The sequence below is a fragment of the Balaenoptera acutorostrata genome, chromosome 9 (assembly GCF_949987535.1).
Source record: "Balaenoptera acutorostrata chromosome 9, mBalAcu1.1, whole genome shotgun sequence".
NCBI classification, from domain to species: domain Eukaryota; kingdom Metazoa; phylum Chordata; class Mammalia; order Artiodactyla; family Balaenopteridae; genus Balaenoptera; species Balaenoptera acutorostrata.
Window position 1 is genome coordinate 72,971,098 of NC_080072.1, and position 6,180 is coordinate 72,977,277.

Consider the following 6,180-nt stretch of genomic DNA (forward strand, 5'->3'; position numbering starts at 1 on the left):
AAATAAAAAAAACTAAAATGGACTACTTTATCTATGAGGTGTTTTTTGTAATCCTCATGGTGACCACAAAGCTAAAATCTAGAATACAGTCACAAAACATAAAAAGAGGGGAGTCTGAGGACATAACCATAGAAAAGCACCAATTTACACAGGTAGACAGAAACAGAGGGAAGAAAGGAACAATAGAGATACAAAATAACCAGAAGGCAAATGATAAGATGGCAGTAGTAAGGCCTTATATATCAATAATCACTCTAAAGGTAAATGGGTTGAATTCACCAATCAAAAGGCACAGAGTGGCCGGATGGATTCAAAACAAAACAAAACAACCCCCCCCCAAAAAAACCAAGACCCAACTATATGCTGCTTACCGGAGACTCATTTCAGCTCTAAAAACACATATAGGCCCAAAGTGAAGGGATGGAAGATATTCCATGTAAGTGGAAACCAAAAGAAAGCAGGGGTAGCCATATTTATGTCAGACAAAGTAGACTTTAAGCCTAAAATGACAACAAGAGACAAAGAAGATCATTATAATATGATAAGGGGTCAAACTTCAAGAAGATATAATAATCGTAAATATTATATATGCACCCAATATCAAAGCACCAAAATATATTAAGCAAATACTAACAGATCTAAAGGGAGAAATAGACAACAATACAATAAGAGTAGGACACTTCAATACCCTGCTGTCAGCAATAGATAGATCATCCAGACAGAAATCAACAAGGCAATGTTGGAATTGAAACATACTTTGGAGCAAATGGACTTAGATATATAGAGAACAACTTTATATTGTTGTTCTATTTATAATACAGTGTGTATTCTGAATACACATTCTTCTCAAGAGCACATGGAACATTCTACAAGATAGATCATATGATAGGACACAAAGCAAATCTGAGCAAATTTAAGATTGAAATCATACCAACTATCTTTTTTGACAACAATGGTATGAAACCAGACATCATCAACAAGAGGAAGGCTGAAAAATCTACAAATATGTGGAAACTAAACAATACACTTGAATAACCAATGAGTCAAAGAAGAAATCAAAAGGGAAATAAAAATTATCTCAAAAGAAATGAAAATAGAAATACAACACAGCAAAACTTATGGGATGCAGCAAATGCAGTTCTGAGAGGAAAGTTAATAACAATAAATGCATATATTAAGACATTAGAAATACCTCAAATAAACAACCTAACTTTACACCTCAAGGAACTGGAAAAAAAGAACAAATTAAGCTCAAATTTAGCTGAAGGAAGGAAATAATAAAGATCAGAGTGAAGATAAATGAAGTAAAGGTCAGAAAAGCAATAGAAAGGACCAACAAAAGTAAGAGCCAGTTTTTCAAAAAGATAAACAAAATTGACCAACCTTTAGCTAGACTGACTAAGAAAAAGAGAAAACTCAAATAAAATTAGAAATGAAAAAGGAGACATTACATCTGATACTACAGAAATACATAGGATCATAAGAGACTACTAAGAACAATTATAAGTCAACAAATTAGATAACCTAGAAGAAATGGATAAATTTCTAGAAATACACAACTTACCAAGACTGAATCAGGAAGAAAAAGAAAATCTGAACATATTCAATAACTAGTAACAAGATTCAATCAATAATGAAAATCTCCCAACAGAGAAAACCAGGGCCAGAGGGCTTCCCTGGAAAGTTCTACCAAATATTTAAAGAATTAATACCAATCCTTCTCAAACTCTTCTATAAAATTGAGAAGAAGGGAACATTTCCAAACTCATTCTATGAGGTCTGCATTACCCTGATGCCAAAGCCAGATAAGGAAACCACAAGAAAAGAAATCTGTAGACCAAAATCCCTGATCAGTATAAATGAAAAATTTTTAAAAAAAATATTAGCAAACTAAATTCAAGACACATTAAAAGGATTATACACCATGACCAAGGGGAATTTACCCCTGGGATGGTTCAACATATGCAAATTGATAAATGTAACACATCACATTAATAAAAGGAAAGATAAAAATCACATGAGCATCTCAATAGATGCAGAAAAAACATTTGATAAAATATTTACAACATCCTTTCATGACAAAAAACCTTAGCAGATTGGGTATAGAAGGAACATACCTCAATATAATAAAGGCCATATATGACAAATCCACAGCTAACATTACACTCAATGAAGAAAAATTGAAAGCCTTTCCTCTAAAATCAGGAACAAGACAAGGATGCCCATTCTCACCACTCTTATTCAGTATAGTATTGGAAGTCCTAGCTAGAGCTATTAGGTAAGACAAAGAAATAGAATACAGCTAAATCAGGAAAGAAGAAATAAAATTATCACTATTTGCAGATGATATGATTTTTACATAGAAAATTCCAAAGACAACAAAAAAACTGTTGGAACTGAAATCAACAATTTCAGTAAAGTTGAAGAATACAAAATCAACATACAGAAATCAGTTGCATTTCCATACACAAATGATGAAACATCTGAAAAACAAATAAAATTATCCCATTTATAATTGCAATCAAAAACAATAAAAATACTTAGGAATAAATTTAACCAAGGATGGGAAAGATGTATACAACAAAATCTACAAGACTTTGCTGAAAGAAATTGAAGAAGCCACAAATGGAAAGACATCCTCTGTTCATAGATAAGAAGAATCAATATTGTTAAAATGTTTATACTGCCCAAAGCCATCTATCGGTTCAACACCATCCCTATCAAAATACCAATAGAATATATCACAGAAATAGAAAAAGCAACCCTAAAATTTGTATGGAACCACAAAAGTCATCAAATAGCAAGAGCACTCCAGAGGAAAAGAACAAAGCCAGAGGCATCACACTTCCTGATTTCAAACAATACTATGTGTGAAGCCATAGTAATAAAAACTGTGTGGTACTGGTACAAAAACATATGTGACTACATCAAGCTTAAGATCTCTGCACAGCAAAAGAAACAACAAAATGAAAAGGCACCCATGGGAGAAGATTTTTGCAAATCATATTTGGATAAGGGGTTAACATCCAAAATATATAAAGAAACCATACAACTCAATAACAAAAAAGCAAACAATCTGATTAAAAAATGGGCAGAAGAACTAAATAGACATTTTTCCAAAGAAGACATGCAAATAGCCAATGAGTACATGAAAAGAGTCTCAACATCACAAATCATGAGGGAAATGCAAATCAAAACCGCAGTGAGATATCACTTCACACTTGTTAGAATGGCTATCATCAAGAAGACATATATATGGAATCTAAGGAAAAAGAAAAAAAAAAGGTCATGAAGAACCTAGTGGCAAGACGGGAATAAAGACACAGACCTACTAGAGAATGGACTTGAGGATATGGGGAGGGGGAAGGGTAAGCTGGGGCAAAGTGAGAGAGTGGCATGGACATATATATACTACCAAACGTAAAATAGATAGCTAGTGGGAAGCAACCGCATAGCACAGGGAGATCAGCTCTGTGCTTTGTGACCACCTAGAGGCGTGGGATAGGGAGGGTGGGAGGGAGGGAGATGCAAGAGGGAAGAGATATGGGAACATATGTATATGTATAACTGATTCACTTTGTTATAAAGCAGAAACTAACACACCATTGTAAAGCAATTATACTCCAATAAAGATGTTAAAAAAAATCCCCCCCCCAAAAAAAAGAAGACAAGAGATAAGAGTTGGTGAAGATGTGGAGAAAAGGGAATGCTTGTACACTGTTGGTGGAAATGTAAATTGGTTCAACCACTATGGAAAACAATATGGAGGTTACTCAAAAAATTAAAAATAGATCTGCCATATAATCAAGCAATCCCGTTTCTGAGTATATACTCAAAGGAGATGAAAACAGGATATCAAGGAGATACATGCATTCCCATGTTTCTTGAAAAATTATTTACAGTAGCTAAGATATGGAAACAACCTAATTGCCCATCAATGGATGGATAGATAAAGAAGGTGTGGCATATGTATACAATGGAATATTATTCAGCCTTGAGAAAGGAGGACATCCTGCCATTTGCAAAAACATGGATGGGCCTTGAGCACATTATGCTAAGCAAGATAAGTCAGACAGAGAAAGACAAGTACCGTATGACATCACATACATAGAATCTATAAAAGGCCAAACCCATAAAAACAAAGATTAAAATGGTGGTTGTCATGGTAAGGGGATTGAGGAATAGGATAGATGGTGTTTAAGGGTACAAACTTACAACAAGTAGTAAATAGCCAGAGAGATGTAATGTACAGTATAGTGATATAGACAATAATATTGCATTATAATCATAAAACTTGCTAAAAGACAAGAAATTAAGTATTCCAACTTCTAAAAAGAAAAAATAATTGTTTAATGTGATAGAAGTGCTAATTATCATTACAATGGCAATCATATTACAACATACAAATGTATCAAATCAACACGTTGTACACTTTAAATATGCACAATGCTACATATCAAATATATTTCAATAAAAATATATTAAAACCACAAAAGCAAAGAGAGTGGAAGACAAAAATAGGAACAAAGAGTAAGTGCAATGAAGAGAAAACAGTAATGAATATGGTAGATATTAATCCAACTATGTTAATAATCACTTTGAACATCAATGGTCTAAAGCATCAACTAAAAACAGAGATTGTCAGAGAAGATCAAAAAATGAGATCCAACTATATACATATATATACTGTCTACAAGAAACCCATTTTAAATATAAAGACACATATAGATTAAAAGTTAAATGGGTGGAGAAAATTATACCATGCTAACATTAATTAAAAGAAAGCAAGAGTAACTGTACTAGTTTGAGACAGAGCAGAATTCAAAGCAAGGAAAGTTATCAGGGATAAAGCAGGGAGTTATGTAACGATAAAAGGGTCACTTCTCCAAGAAGACACAGCAAGCCTTAATGTGTATGCACCTAACAACAGACCATTAAATTACATAAGGAAAAAACTGATAGAACTGCAGGGAGAAATAAATGAATCCACTTTCATAGTTAGAGACTTCAACATCCATCTCTCAAAAATGGACAGATAGCAGGTTGAAAATCATAAGGACATAGTTGAACTCAATAACACTATCAATCAACTGTATATAATTGACATCTATGGACTACTTCATCCAATAACAGGAAAATACACATTCTTCTCAAGCTCTCATGGAGCATTCACCAAGATGGACCACGTTCTGGGCCATGAAACTCACCTTAACAAATTAAAAATAATAGAAGTCATACAATGTCTGCTCTCCAACCACAATGGGAATAAAGTAGAAGTCAGTAGCAGAAAGATAAGTGGAAAATCTCCAAATACATGGAGATTAGACAACACACTTCTAAATAATACACAGGTAAAGGAACAAATCCCAAGAGAAATTTAAAAATATTTGAACTAAATAAAAACGAAAATACAATTTATCAAGATTGCAGGATGCAGTGAAAGTAGTGCTGGAGGGAAATCTATAGCATTGAATGCATATATTAGAAAAGAAGAAAGATCTAAAATCAATTATTTAAATTTCCACCTAAGGAAACTAGAAAAAGAATAGCAAATTATATCCAAAAGAAGCAGAAGAAAAGAAACTAGAGCAGAAATCAATGAAATTGAAAGCAGGAAATCAATAGAGAAAATCAACAAAACCAAAAAGTTTCCATAATTAAATAAAATAAGCAGACATACCTGCACTCACACAGAGGGGACTACTGCAAAGGAAATCTGACCTGGAAGACCTGCGTCTACCCTTGGCTGTTGATCTTGGGTTTGGGATCCACCTTCATCCACCTTCTGCACACTTCTGGTGGGGACTGGGAGCCAGGGGCCATCCATAACCCTCCTGATGTAGTGCCTGAGTATGCCTCCACAACAAATCACTCAACTTGGCAAATGCAAATGGATGTGACAGCAGGGCTGCCTCAGGCATTAGATGCAGTAGGCACAGTGTCTAAGGCCCACAGTACTTTGGCGGGGGGTCACATGAAAATATTTGATTTCTTTTAAATTAGAAAAGGAAACTTTTTTTTGTTCCAAGAAAATGTTCTAATATATAATATTAATATATTCATCTTTATATCATCTAACTTATAAGATATAATTTTTAATATTTTCAGCTGAAAAAGGAGCCTACCAAGTGAACGTGCTTATGACCAAGGAAAGTCAAAATGGCAGCCTGCAGTCATTGG